Source organism: Podarcis cretensis, assembly GCF_951804945.1.
Source record: "Podarcis cretensis genome assembly, chromosome: 5".
Classification (NCBI taxonomy): Eukaryota; Metazoa; Chordata; class Lepidosauria; order Squamata; family Lacertidae; genus Podarcis; species Podarcis cretensis.
In genome coordinates, this window is record NC_137174.1 from 18,854,854 (window position 1) to 18,868,601 (window position 13,748).

The following is a 13,748-nucleotide window of genomic DNA, read 5'->3' on the forward strand; positions in this document are numbered from 1 at the left end:
AGAGGCCTGTCCAGTTTGACTTGAGAAGTGTTTTGTTTTTAAATCTTCTGATTCATTTATAAGGGGAAATATATGTTTCCAAAAGTTGCAAGGAACTAAGATGTTTCGCAGTTTCTTACTTTGGCTTGGATCCGGAGTTCGCATGAGCAGACCCGGCCTGCGCAGTGGGCCTTTCCCCTCCTCTCCTACCCACTACAGCCCCTGCACGCCCCTCCCTGCAAGATGGTCAGAGGATGTGGTTTGACAGGGGGTCTGCATTGCAAAAGAGATGGGAATCAGGTGGAGGCAGCTTTCATGAGTAGAGGTGAATGATCTGTCAGGATTGGGCTATTGCTGCAAATCCTTAGAAAGATTACTTAGAAAGATCCTCAGAAAGTTACCATTCCCAATACACTTCCGAGCACAATAAGTTACATTGGCTCCTAGTACGTTTCAGAGCACAATTCAAAGTGTTGGTGCTGACTTTTAAAGCCCTAAATGTCCTTGGCCTGGTATACCTGAAGGAGCATCTCCACCCCCATTGTTCAGCACAGCCACTGAGGTCCAGCTCTGAGGGCCTTCTGTAGTTCCCTTACTACAAGAAGTGAAGCTACAGGGAACCAGGAACACCCTCCCAGCAGACGTCAAGGAGATGAGTAACTATATAACCTTTAGAAGAGATCAGAAGGCAGCCCTGTATATGGAAGCCTTCTAATGTATAATGTTTTATTATGTTTTTATATCTGTTGGAAGCTGCCCAGAGTGGTTGGGGCAAACCCAGTCAGATGGGCAGGGTATAAATAATAATTATTACTCTTTGGTGATAACTCATAGCCGAGTAAGATTGTCTTCCATGAATATGGTCTTAACAGTGTGTCTGTAGGTGACTGTGGAAGCCAATTCTGGATCCGCAGTACCTTCCTCAGTGGGGACATAGGTTTCCAGATGGGAGTTGATCACGGTGAGGATTTGCCAAATGTCCCTTCCCCTTAACTTTTTTCTCCCTTTCATCCTGAGTTTGTGCTTCCTCAAAGTTCATGACGCCTTTGCAGTGGCGTAGCGTGGGGGGTGCAGGGGGGGGGGCGGCCGCACCGGGCGCAACATCTGGGGGTTAGGGTTAGGGGGCGCAAATCCACGGGTAAGGGGGCGCAAATCCACGGGTTAGGTGGCGCAAATTACTTGCCTTGCCCCGGGTGCTGACAACCCACGCTACGCCACTGCGCCTTTGGTAGAAGCTATTCTCCAACTGAAGCACTCACAGGCCAGTGTTTCCCAGTTGCCAATGTTTATACTACATTTTTTTTTAGATTTGCCTTGAGAGCATCTTTAAACCTCTTTTGTCGACCACCAGCCTTACATTTTCCATTCTTAAATTGGGAATAGAGTAGTTTCTTTGGAAGACGATAATCAGGCATCCAAACAACATGACCAGTCCAGTGAAGTTGATGTTGAAGAATCATTGCTTCAACACTGGTGATCTTTGCTTCTTCCAGTACACTGGCATTAGTTCACCTGTCTTCCCAAGTAATATGTAAAAATGGTCAGAGACATCGTTGATGGAATCTTTCGAGGAGTTAGAGATGGTGTTTATAAGTGGTCCATGTTTCACAATCATACAGTAAAGTTGGTAGTACAATAGCTTTGTAAACAAGCATTTTGGTTTCCCTGCAAATGTCCCAGTCCTCAAACAATCTACGCTTCAATCGGGAGAAAGCCGTGCTTGCAGAGCTCAGGCAACGCTGGATTTTGGCATCAATGCTGGCCCTTGTGGAAAGATAACTGCCTAGGTAAGAAAAGGATAAACATTTTCTAACATTGCACCATTAAGTTGGATTTGTGGCGCTGCGGGACGGGGGGTTGTTTTGTGCTTGTTGGTGCAGCAGTTGTGTTTTTTTTTGGATATTGAGCAATAGGCCAAGCTTTCCATGAGCTTCTGCAAAGATATTTAGGATGGCTTGAAGGTCATCATCTGAGTGTGCACACATAAATAATAAAATGATGATGATTATGATGGTGGATGTTGGAGGATATGTGAGTAGTGGTGTGCTGGACCACTCAGAGGCTCTCTGTGATAGATTTGTAAAGCCTTTTTAGGACAAAGTTGCCCACATCAGCTTAGATTGACACCATAGTACAAATCTACACTTATGGCAATTGTGGCACTGTGTGACAGTAGCTCCCTTCTTATCTGTTGGCCCACTACCAGAGAATATCATTGAGAGACTATTGCTTGGCCCTGTGCCAGTTGACCTAGGGGATACTGCAGGGTTCCATCTTGTCCCCCATGCTAGTCAGCGTGTCTATGAAAACATTTCAGTGAAGATGAATGGATATGTCAGTTTTGGTTCCCCCAGCTTCTCATTTGTCCAATTTTAAATTCAGACCTCCACATTTCTGCATCAATATGTGATTCATTTTAGTTTGAATTTCTTGTAATAAGCAGGTTTTTGAATGCTCTTTTCCTTAACGTAACTCAGAAGCTGTGCTTTTGGCCTGAGGAGCACTGTTTCCTGTGCAAAGTAGCAGCAGCACACAAGGTGCCACTTCTGAGGTAAAACAGTGCAGTGGACCAGGTTGAGCCTGCTGGTAGGCCCAATATAACCCATGAACCAGTCCTAGACCTAGACCATAGAGTTCAACTCAGAGTTTTAACTCACATTACATTGGCCCAAGGACAAGAATGGTCTGAAGCATAGCTGAGGCATTACTTCCCCATAACAGTATGATAATATTTTAGATGGTATGAAAGATTTACCTTTGGAGATCTCTGTTAAGAATATCTGAAAAGCCATTGCAGATTTGTATTAAATTACAATAGAAATACGACAGGCTTGTACACTGCTCTCTCTCTCTCTCTCTCTCTGCTGTGCCAAATGGATTAATGTTATGATAATGAATACCCGAGGAATTAAGTGTGATTTGTCACTTGTAAAACGTTGCCCACCACTGTAATCCATCACTGCTTTGTGGCAACGAAGGTTGATCTGTCAATGAGATTGCAGAACAAGATGGTAATATCTTCACAGTATCTTTCTCTCTCCTCCCATTTATGCTCTTAACAAAGAATTTTAATTGTACTTATCCAGGTGAAATCCTGTAGTCATTCGACCAAACCAAGGCTTAATACACTTTATTTTAAGTCACGTAGATCTCCCAACCTGCAGTAACGTCCTTCCCCTCAGGTTTTTTTTTTTTTTGGCCATCTTATATCCTAGTAACCGTCATGCATGACGATCCCGATCTTCTCTGCAGTGTGCAGTGAGCAGATGGAATGGTCAGTGATTCAAAATGTGAAATACTGAAAAGGTCAAAATCCAACAGGATGCTGCTGTCGGTTTCATCTGTGATCTCTTGTTCTCGTATCAAAAGTCATCATAAGGACAGTAATGAGAACATCATAAATCTAGTTCTCTCACCTAGAGGCCGATGGCGAAGGATGAGTGAGTTCGTAGCGATAAAGAAACTGAATCTGCTGCAGTTCTTTATGGGGAAGAGGACTGCTACCCACATAATCACAGGAGCCTGACCGGATCAGAACAATGGTGCATGCAGTGCAATATCTTTCATCTGATAATGGCCAGGTCCAAACGCTTCAGGACAATTTAAGAATATGGAGTTACAGCATTCATTTCCCAGGCTGATCTCATGGTGGCACTAGGAACACCTTGATTCCCATCCAAGGAAAATTGCACTTATACTCTATTGAGATCTTGTCTAGCACATATTCATATAGATCTGCACAGTATATCAAACCCCATACAATCTTCCAGGCATATATGGTGGCCCACCAGGAACTTAACAAACTTGTTTTTCTTCCGGCTTGTTGTCAGGCATCCAGCAGGTATGGGCAAAATTCTGCTGGCCTGATGGAGGGCATGATCCAGACCCACAGAGTGGTTCAGTCCACCATCCTGATTCAAAATGGTGTCCAGCTGTTTCCAAATATAGACAAAACCCCACTCAACCAGCAGATCAGATGTTTAGAGCATGGCCCTTTCTTACTATCATCCCCCAAATAATTCGCAAGGCAGAAAACCCATTTTTTCTCTGTATGTTAAGTGTTTGGTGAACAATACAGGGGTACCTCTGGTTACATACTTAATTCGTTCTGGAGGTCCATTCTTAACCTGAAACTGTTCTTAACCTGAAGCACCACTTTAGCTAATGGGGCCTCCTGCTGCTGCCGCGCCGCCGGAGCACGATTTCTGTTCTCATTCTGAAAGCAAAGTTCTTAACCCGAGGTAATATTTCTGGGTTAGCGGAGTCTGTAACCTGAAGCGTATGTAACCTGAAGCATATGTAACCCGAGGTACCACTGTATACAGCAAAGCAACTTCTGCAATCTGCATGCTGATTCCACTTAGGACCCCTCCCCCCCCATGTATTGTAAAGCTGGTGATATGATGTACAGGGAAGGTTGGGATCAAACAGGTCTATACAGCCTCAGGAATTTTTAGGTAAATAGCTTCCCACATACACATAAATATCAGATTTTGGTTAGGCCTTATCATCTGTCAGGAATAGGGTCAACTGGCCAATGGGGCAGCTACCTTTTGTCCCCAAGGATGCCACAGAGAATGATGTGAACTAGGTCTTTGTGACATAGTGCATTCTGGTGCTGCCGGGTTGTTAAGGGCAACCAAGTCACCTCATTTTTTATTGTGGGTGGGGGAGAGCAAAAGCTTACTCACCTAGTCTTCAAAGGTAAGTCTACCCCCCCAGTCAAAAGTTAATAGATCCACACCCCCAAATTGATAATAATAAAAATTGGGGTTCAGCATTCCCAAAAAGTCATGACCAAGTCTAGGCAGAATGCTTTGGCCCAGCAGTAATCTGAGGGTACATCTGGGGTGGGAAGTATAGCGCTCCTCCCTCCACTCCAGACATAGAGAATAGCTCCTGCTCCTATATATGCACAGCCCTATACCTTTATCTGCATATCCCCCCTCCTGGGTTTTGTTTCTTGGTCATACCAGAGTGTGTGACAGAATGTTGAGAGCTCACTTTTATACATAAGAGATTGCATTATTGAACAGAATCCACACAGCAGGGCCTACTGTGTTCAATAGCATATAAGCAGAAGGAAAAGATAGATAATCTCTTTGCATTTTTTTTTAAAGAATGGAGACAATTGATGAATACAACAGGCAGGGGAAGCACAAAGAGACAACAAGGCAGTGTTAGCCAGAGGTTTCTGCACAATGGTTGCCTAGCTGTTGTCAGGTTTTAGGGCAACGTGTGGAAGAGGATCTCTTTTCTGCTCCCAAAGTAGCCCACAGGAGAGGCACCAGCACAGAGCCTGGGGCTCAATAGAGTTTCATCTTGGGGAAATCATGGCTGATACGCTACTAAAAGCAGAGCTGACTTTAAGTTCGGGTATTCGTTTTGCAAATCGAGTTCTTAGGAATGCTGTCCCACAGCCCCTTTTACAACACCCCATCCCTCCAGAAAGCATCTCATCCCACAATTCTTATTCCCTTTTAACAAATAACAAGGTTGCCAGAGTTGGAGTGTTCATAGCATGAATGTAGTTCCCATTTGCTCGATGTGCTATTTGCAGCTAGGAATAGCTGCATTTGAGAAAACTAGTCTCTTGTTAGATGATGAAAAGAGGCATACGGAGATGTCGGCATGGCATCGCATGGGGTGCTGGAGCAAAATGGTGGGCTTTCCTTATTAACATTACATCACTAGAAGGTTTGCATGTGAGGCTATAGCTGCAATCCTATATGAGGAGTTACGCTGCAGTCCTAAACATACTGACTAGGGAGTAAGCCCCTAGTATTAAGGTAGGGGAAGGGACACAAGCAGATTTAGATGTACAGTGGTACCTTGGTTTGCAACGGTTTTGGATTACAACCACGTCAAACCCGGAAGTGTGTGTCCCTTTTTTTTGGATTACAACCCATTTTTAGGGGGAGGCCCCACTGGCGAAAGCACGCCTTGGGTTTGGTTTACAACTGGACCTCCGGACAGATTATGGTTGTAAACCAAGGTACCCCTGTATTTGATTTATGTATTGCTTCACACATAGGAAGTCTTGAATTGATTTATAGGGCCAACATACAATATGCAATGGAAACCTATTAAAAGAAAAGCAAATATACTAAGAGCCTTCATCCACAAAAATCACCGACAACATAAAATAACCACCCAAACCAAATATAAGCAACCCAAAAGCCAGGCCACTAGTGCTGATCAAGTGCTATCCTTAAGGTCCTGAGTGAAAATGGACCTTATGTCAATACCAGAACTATGAATTGGTTCAGAAACAAATTGGTAGCCAGCACAAGTGGGGGCAAACTGTACTTATATGTCCAGATTGTCTAGTACTGGTCAGCAGCCTGTCTGCAGTGGTGGACTTGGGTACTGTGGCATCCTGTGTGAGGCCACAATTGGGTGCCCCTTCCCCTGTCCTCACGCTGCCTTCCCAAAGGTGGATAAGGAGGTACCTGGCTATGGGAAGGAGGCACGAGGGCTCTGTCAGGGTCCTGGAGCCCTCCCACCTCCTTCCCAAAGCTGGGAAAGTGCTAACTAGGCTTTGGGAAGGAGAAGGGAGGACTCTACGCCAGTGTGGTGTAGTGGTTAAGAGTAGTAGACTCGTAATCAGGTGAACCGGGTTCGTGTCTCCACTCCTCCACATGCAGCTGCTGGGTGACCTTAGGCTAGTCACACTTCTCTGAAGTCTCTCAGCCCCACTCACCTCACAGAATGATAGTTGTGGGGGAGGAAGGGAAAGGCGATTGTTAGCTGCTTTGAGACTCCTTAGGGATATCAAATCCAAACTACTCCTCCTCCCCCTCCTCCTCCTCCTCCTCCTCCTCTTCTTCCCAAAACCTCGCACCTCGTGTACAGGGCCTTGAGATGGTGCCCCCTCGGCTCAGCACCCTGCGTTTGCTCCCCAAAATCCACCCTAGTGTCTGCTACAGTTTCCAAACTGCCCTCAAGGGCAGTTCAACAACACACCACTGTCATCTAACCTAGAAATTACCACCGTATAGACCTCTGGATCTAGGCTATATCTATCCAGATAGGGTCACAGCTGGGCCACCTGCCCAAGCTGGTAGAAGATGTGCCATTCCAGAGGGGCCTCTTGCACCTCAAATAACAAGGATGGATCCAGGATACCCCCAAGCTGCACACCTGCTCCTCCAGGGTGGTGCATGACCCTATCTGGCTACTGATCTTTCATTATTTCGGAGTTCAAGGGATCTGGGATTAACTGGGTCTGCTCATATCCCATATCATGGGATATGAAACAGTATTTACAGGGCTATTGTAATGATTTGGACTTACCATTCAGGCCCAAACACAGATTTGTTGCTGATGTAGCAGCACATTTTGGCTCTCCTTCAGAGCCATGAGCTCTTAAAAGTTCATCTCAAAACACTGGTGGAAAATATTAAATGACAGCCTCTCTGCTTTCTCTCCAAGCCAGTGATGCATTCCATACTGCTTCTCAAGGTAATAATCCTTCTGCTGGTCACATTAGGAAAGATGGAAGTATTAGTGGATATTTTCCCCCACCCCACCCCCTGATAATGGAAGATGGCTTCATTAAGTTGTTAGGATGAAGCCATTAGTGTTTATGTTGCTCTGCAGAGTAACATAAGCAAAAGACAAGTCCATGTCCTCAGGAGCTTACAGGCTAAAAATACACCATGATAGGGAAGGAAGACAACAGAGGCAAGGCTAACAAGGGACAAGTGCCAGAAAGCACAATTACATGTAATGGGGCTTTGTTTTGGCTGGGGATAAATACTAAGGCGTCACAGAAGATGTGGGCTTTGAGCTGAAGACTGAAAGAAGAGAGGAAAGGTTGTCAGAACGCAGAATTCCTCCTGAAGTTTCAGCTTCTTACTCCCTTTCTGAGAAAGCCTGCTCATGCATTTCTCCAGAGTGAATGCAAGGAAGATGGAGCAGAGCTATGCCTCCCCCTTCATCACATGCCATGCTGTGCTGACCTCACTTCCACCACCTACATATTGAGCATGGCATTTGCAAAGGGGGAACCTATACCTGAATGCGTGACCTCCTGTTTTGTGAAATGCCCATATGCCACCCAGCAGCTCATGCGCTCCAAGACATCCATGTTCAATGCACACACATTGGAGCAGCATAGTGTGGCATGCAATGGCTCAGGCCAGGCTGATTTACCATTCACGTGGAGAAACACATGAATAGGACTAGAATCATCAGGAAAAGGTGTGGAATCTCTGGGAAAGGAGCCAAGGCGAAAAGCTTTTGCTGTTAGCTCCATTCCTATGTTCATTAGGCTCCATCCTAAGCCACCAGGTGCTGCCCTCTGACTAGGGGTAGGGGACGAATTGCATTCAGTTCACGTTTAAAGGAGAACTTTCCCAATTTGCACTTTCTGAAGCTACAGTCATACCTCATGTTACATTTGTTTCAGGTTGAGCGTTTTCAGGTTGTGTCCTGCGGTGACCCGGAAGTACTAGAAAGGGTTACTTCTGGGTTTTGCCACTCGCGCATGCACAGACGTGCAAAATGACGCCACACGCATGTGCAGAAGTGGCAAATCGTGACCTGCAGACGTGGGTTGTGTTCTGCTCATGTTGCGAACGGGCCTCCGGAACAGATCCCATTCGCAACCAGAGGTACCACTGTATATGCAAACTGAAACACAGCCATTCCACTGAAATTTGCACTTCTCTGAATTTTGTAATGTGGTTCTCTAGCCAAGCAGAGTGTGCCAAAACTGCATATGCTGAGCTAAGGTGTTCATAAAAATGCATGTATCATTGAAAATAAGACAAAATCTATTATATTGGGGAAATGGCTTTGTAAAATTGCATACAAGATGCACACAAAAGCTAAAATTGCATACAAAAATGTATATGAGGATAAATTTGCACTAAAATACTGATACATTTTCATGAGGACTTCTTTCTTTCCTTCTTTCTTTTAAAAAGGTAAACTGATGTGGAAATATGGAGAATGGAACTTAAATGAGAAACTTGAAAGAAAACGGAACTGACAGATTCGCCCAATCCTACCTCTGACCCACTCGGTGCCATCCCTTCCTTTCACCATGCTCTACTAGGCTTCATCTTCTGATGTATCCTCCATCTACCCCTTGGGCTCTACTCTCTGAATCTCCAGGCCTAAGGTTCCTGAAAGGGGCAATGGTGGGAAGGGATGTACTCAGGGTGAGAGTTCCGGGCATAAGGAGCGACAAGAGGAAATGAGTGCAGTTCCTAGACAAGACCTTTGAATAGCTCTACTGTGATAGGACTTGGAAGCGTGAAGATCATTATCAGGATATGTGAGTGGAAAAAAGAAGGGGAGTGGCATAGGGGAGGCTTTTAAAGGATGCACCAGGAGTTTGCTCTGTATGAGCTCCTCTGCATTATTGCGAATGTTCCCTTCTACTCTTGAATGTTCCCTAATTAGTCATTTGAGGGGGGAAACTTGAAGAAGGAAAAGCACAAAGTGAGAGCTATGCATAATTTACAAAACTGAACGCTTCCTTTTAGGTTAATGGCATTGCAGCTCGTTTCTCCCTCCCCCTCAGCCTCTGGCAAGAACCTTCCGCCTTCCTCATTTTTATCAATTCATTTGGAGTTGTGTCCCTCTCATCACCTTCCAAAAAACTGGGGAGACTCTCTTTCCCCTCTGCCACCACAAAGTACCTTTTCCTAATAGATTGTCTTCTTCTTCTTCTTCTTCTTCTTCTTCTTCTTCTTCTTCTTCTTCTTCTTCTTCTTCTTCTTTTCTCTCTCTCTCTCTCTCTCTCTCTCTCTCTCTCTGCTACTTTGTGCAGACCAGGTTAAAAGTCTGGTTTTTGCAGTTGCCCTGAAGAATGTTGTTGAAGTGCCTTTCTAGAAACCAGCACAAATCAAGGATGTGAAGATATTGGGGGGGTGGGGGAGAGACTTTGGGGAGGGAAGGAGAGCCTTCCTCAAAAGGTTTTTAAAATAACAATTTGCATCCTCAAGTAATTCCCAACTCTCCCTGGCAACCATTCATTTCTTCCAACCGGCAGAAATCTGCAATATGAGAGTGGATTGGCTTCTTTTTCCCATGGGGCCATGTATCTCTTCATCCGCCGCCTAGGGTAAAAAGCAATGCATACGTTTACAATATAAATGTGATTTAATCGACCTCCCTGTCAGCAAGAAATGGCAAGCATATCAAACAAGACCAAGATGTTAGGAGAGGGAAAATGGGAGGGGGGGGAATCATAAATTATTGCTGTGATGAGTTTCTGAGCTGGGTTTTTTTTTTTTTGTGGGTGGGTGGGGGAGAGGGGGAGACTACTGGATGATTTTGTGTAAGGCTTTTCCCCGAAACAATAATTAAGATAATTCTGTATGACAAGGAGAAAAATGTTCAGCTTTGTATGAAATGTGCTCTATGTTTAGCAAGCTGAAAGCTCTCTGTATTGATTAGAATTCCCCACAGCCCAGCAATGCAAAGCTAAAATTAATTGAACTGCGGTCCATCTCTTTTCCCCGAATCCTTATTTACTGGATCCTGTGTGTGTATCTTGAGCTGAAAATTGATAGGTTCCTTTGTGGCGAGTGTGCGTGTCTGTGTTTGTGTACACCAAAGCTGTCAGAAGCATGTTCAAGGCCGGCCCTATCAAGAAGCAGCACAAGGAAGCCCGCCTCAGGCGAGGGATTTGGGGGTACTATTAAAAGGCAGCAAATAGTCAATTATTTGGTTTGTTATATTTTCACCACCAGGGGAAGACCATTCAGATTTCTTTCCGCCTTCTTCTTATGCCTTGGGCACTAATATGTTTCAGGCCATCTCTAAGAACGCAGGATCCTAATATCCACCCTCTTACAGCTAAGAGAAGCACAACCCACTGGAAAATATTCCTGCCCAAGCCCCTGGAAGTGAATGGGAGCCATGGAAGGAGCACAATAGTTCCGCAGGCTGACTTTCAAACAGTTTGGATGGAAGGCTAGGTCACCTGCCTCTTCCACATCAGCACATTTCAACACATGGGAGAAAGTTGTTCTTGTGCCTGAAAGCAGAAAGGAAAATAAAGCATTTAACCAGATTGGAGAAAGATACGTAAACCACATTTTTTAAAAATTTCTTGTATGCCACCCTTCCTCACGTGAGAACCCAGGGCGGCTTACAACCAAGATGCACTTGCACTTTTAAGGGACCCCCAGTTACAAATGCTCCCCCAAATGGTCCAATGACAATTTATGGAAGAGTGGAAACTTTTGGGGAGATTGAAATGAAATTGCTGACAGGATTTGAAATCTGAGCGATGGGAAGAAACGATAATACAGTGGGCGCTCAGGTTGCGAACGTGATCCGTGCGGGATGCACGTTCGCAACCTGCAGCATTCGCAACCTGCGTCTGCGTGTCTGCGCATGTGCGGGTTGCGATTCGGCGCTTCTGCGCATGCGCAAAGCATGATTTAGTGCTTCTGTGCATGCGCGACCACCGAAACCCAGATGTAACCCATTCCGGTACTTCTGGGTTTCAGTGGTCCGTAACCTGAAAAAATGCGACCTGAAACTTCTGTAACCCGAGGTATGACTGTATACGAAATACAGGAATGCATATTAGAGGAAATGTGCAATGTAGTAGAGGAATATGTATTAGATTAAATGTGCGACATTATGCAGTCTACAAAAGGGATGGGCATATAAACAGCATAGAAGGGAAGGTGGGAAGTCAAATTAAAAGAGAAATATATAACCAAATCTGAAGTTTGAAATCAATTGGTTAAAGTTATGAAAATCTAATAAAAATCTTTAAAAGCGAAAGCAAAGGTGCACTTTCCCCTTCTCAACCCCCATGTGTGGCCTCATGCCCCCCCCAAGTGGCTCTAGGGTGCATGGGTTGGGGATGAAAGAAGGGGTCTTTCCATCTGGCAAGCTGAAATGTTCCCGAGATGGAACATTTGTCATTGTGGTCTAAATGGAACTCTTAAGGTCAGAGCCACAGTACTTCTGGATCCCAGATGCCAGGGCCCAAACAGTGTGCATGTGTGTCGGGTGTGTGTGTCCCTTAACTCCCTGCTTCTGGGCACCCCCTTAACATCTGGATGGACTAAAGGATCTCTTAGTGCAGGCCCCTCACATTCTTCGTTTCCATTTCCCTCACATCTTCCAATTCAGGCGTTTCGACTTTCCTCCTGCTCAGCCCATCCTCTTTATCCGTAACCCAAGGCTTGCTTTATTTACTGCCTTGACAACCTCGTCAAAAGTCCACATTCCCCTGCCGTGACAACACTTTCTTCCAATATTCTGGTGAATTTTTATGTCAGTTGCTATGTGTGTGTTTTTTGTTCTGACTTAGTGAAATATATTTCTTTCGAGCTGCCTTTGACAAAATGTGTCATTTTTGAACTTTACACTGGATTTCTTGGCTCCGGCTCCCTTTGAGTTATGGCCTCTCTTCCCCTCTCTTGAATAAATTACTCTTCCCACCTTTTAGAGGACTGCTACACTGTCTCCTTCAGTGACCTCTTGTTCTTCATTCTCTTTGAAATTTCTCATTATTTAGTTTAAGCCCTTCTGTGGCCTCCTTTTTCTTTTTCCTGCCATGATTTTTGTTTTGTTTTGTTCTGCAGTCCTCAGCTTTGCCAGTTTTCTTCTTTTCCTGCAGGGGCAAAATCCAAAGCACCCTGGCTGGAGTCCAGATTTGAGTAATTATTTTCTGTCTCCCTAAAACCCTTTTGCCCTGACTATTGTATATGATTCTTAGGGTTCATCTTGGCTTCTTGCCCTGCTAAGCACTGTTGCCTTTTGTTTCCAGACTCTCATGCCTGAGACTGTGCTTAACAAAGAAATGGAGAGTTTTAAAGTATTTAATTGATATATATATTTGCAGTGCACCCAGAAAAAGACTGAGGGGTCCTCCTTACAGCTTACTTATCTATCTAGGTATTGAGATAAGTTCCAAGGCTGCGGATACCCTGCTACGGATGTCGGAGGAATCTGTTGAAAATGGACTATCAAGCTGATTTCCTTCATCAAGGCATGCATTTTTGCTATGGATGCTGTTTGCCTCTGTTTTCCACAAGGAAATTTTCTCTCTTGTTTTGTACAAGCTGCATTATTACATATTAATTGATGTATAAATGCTGCTGTCCTGACGGGGGCCTCATCACTGTTCTTTTTCCCGAAGTGTCGTTTGTTGATTTTGTGTGCCCATAAGATAAGGCAGCCTCTAGGCACTAAGGCTGCAAGTCTAACCATGTCTGCTTAGAAGTAAGCCGATTGAGTTCAATGGGTCTTACTCCCAGGTAAGTGGAGTTAGGACTGCAGCCTCAATCCTACTTCCTACTGTAAATTTTTAAAACCGCATGGAAAGTACTGATCTTCTGGACTATATCTGTGCTCATCAGTTAAAATCCTAAGAGTTTCAAGCTTTCTTTAGACTGGGTGTGGAATAAAGCAAGCTATGCTAAGAGACATCAGGTAGGATCCATAGTCTGGGGCAAGCAAGAGTGGGTTCCCTATTTCCCCACTGGGTACGCACATAATGCAGGGTGCCGACTTGGACCCCAGATTATGAGTGCCCAGCGGCACAGGTGGTGTAATCACGCCCCCCCCCCAAGTAGCAGCAAGAAGAGACAGAGACAGGGTTGAATTATGACAGGACACTGAACCACCAAGTTATGAAGTATTGGGAGAAGAGGGAGAGGGAGTTGGAGAACAGATAGCAGACACATCTTTAGAGAACCTGGGAACTCCCCCTTCTCCAAGGACAATTAGGATTCAAGGGTAAAGAATGCAGTGATGTTTGCCTCCTGAGACTTTCCGTAGAGACA

At 44.8% G+C, this 13,748-nt stretch overlaps 1 long non-coding RNA gene across 2 annotated transcripts; it reads left to right on the top strand.

Moving 5' to 3' along the window:
* The first annotated feature begins 2 nt into the window (after positions 1-2).
* On the top strand, positions 3-11,046 carry LOC307216596. Of its 2 annotated transcripts, XR_013839189.1 has the most exons (4): positions 3-304; positions 1,660-1,766; positions 8,913-9,265; positions 10,689-11,046. It is a non-coding gene; the product is annotated as an uncharacterized lncRNA (long non-coding RNA). The 2 variants fall into 2 exon arrangements; XR_013839190.1 differs by lacking the exons at positions 3-304; positions 1,660-1,766 and adding an exon at positions 4,543-4,683.
* Positions 11,047-13,748: the final 2,702 nt, after the last annotated feature.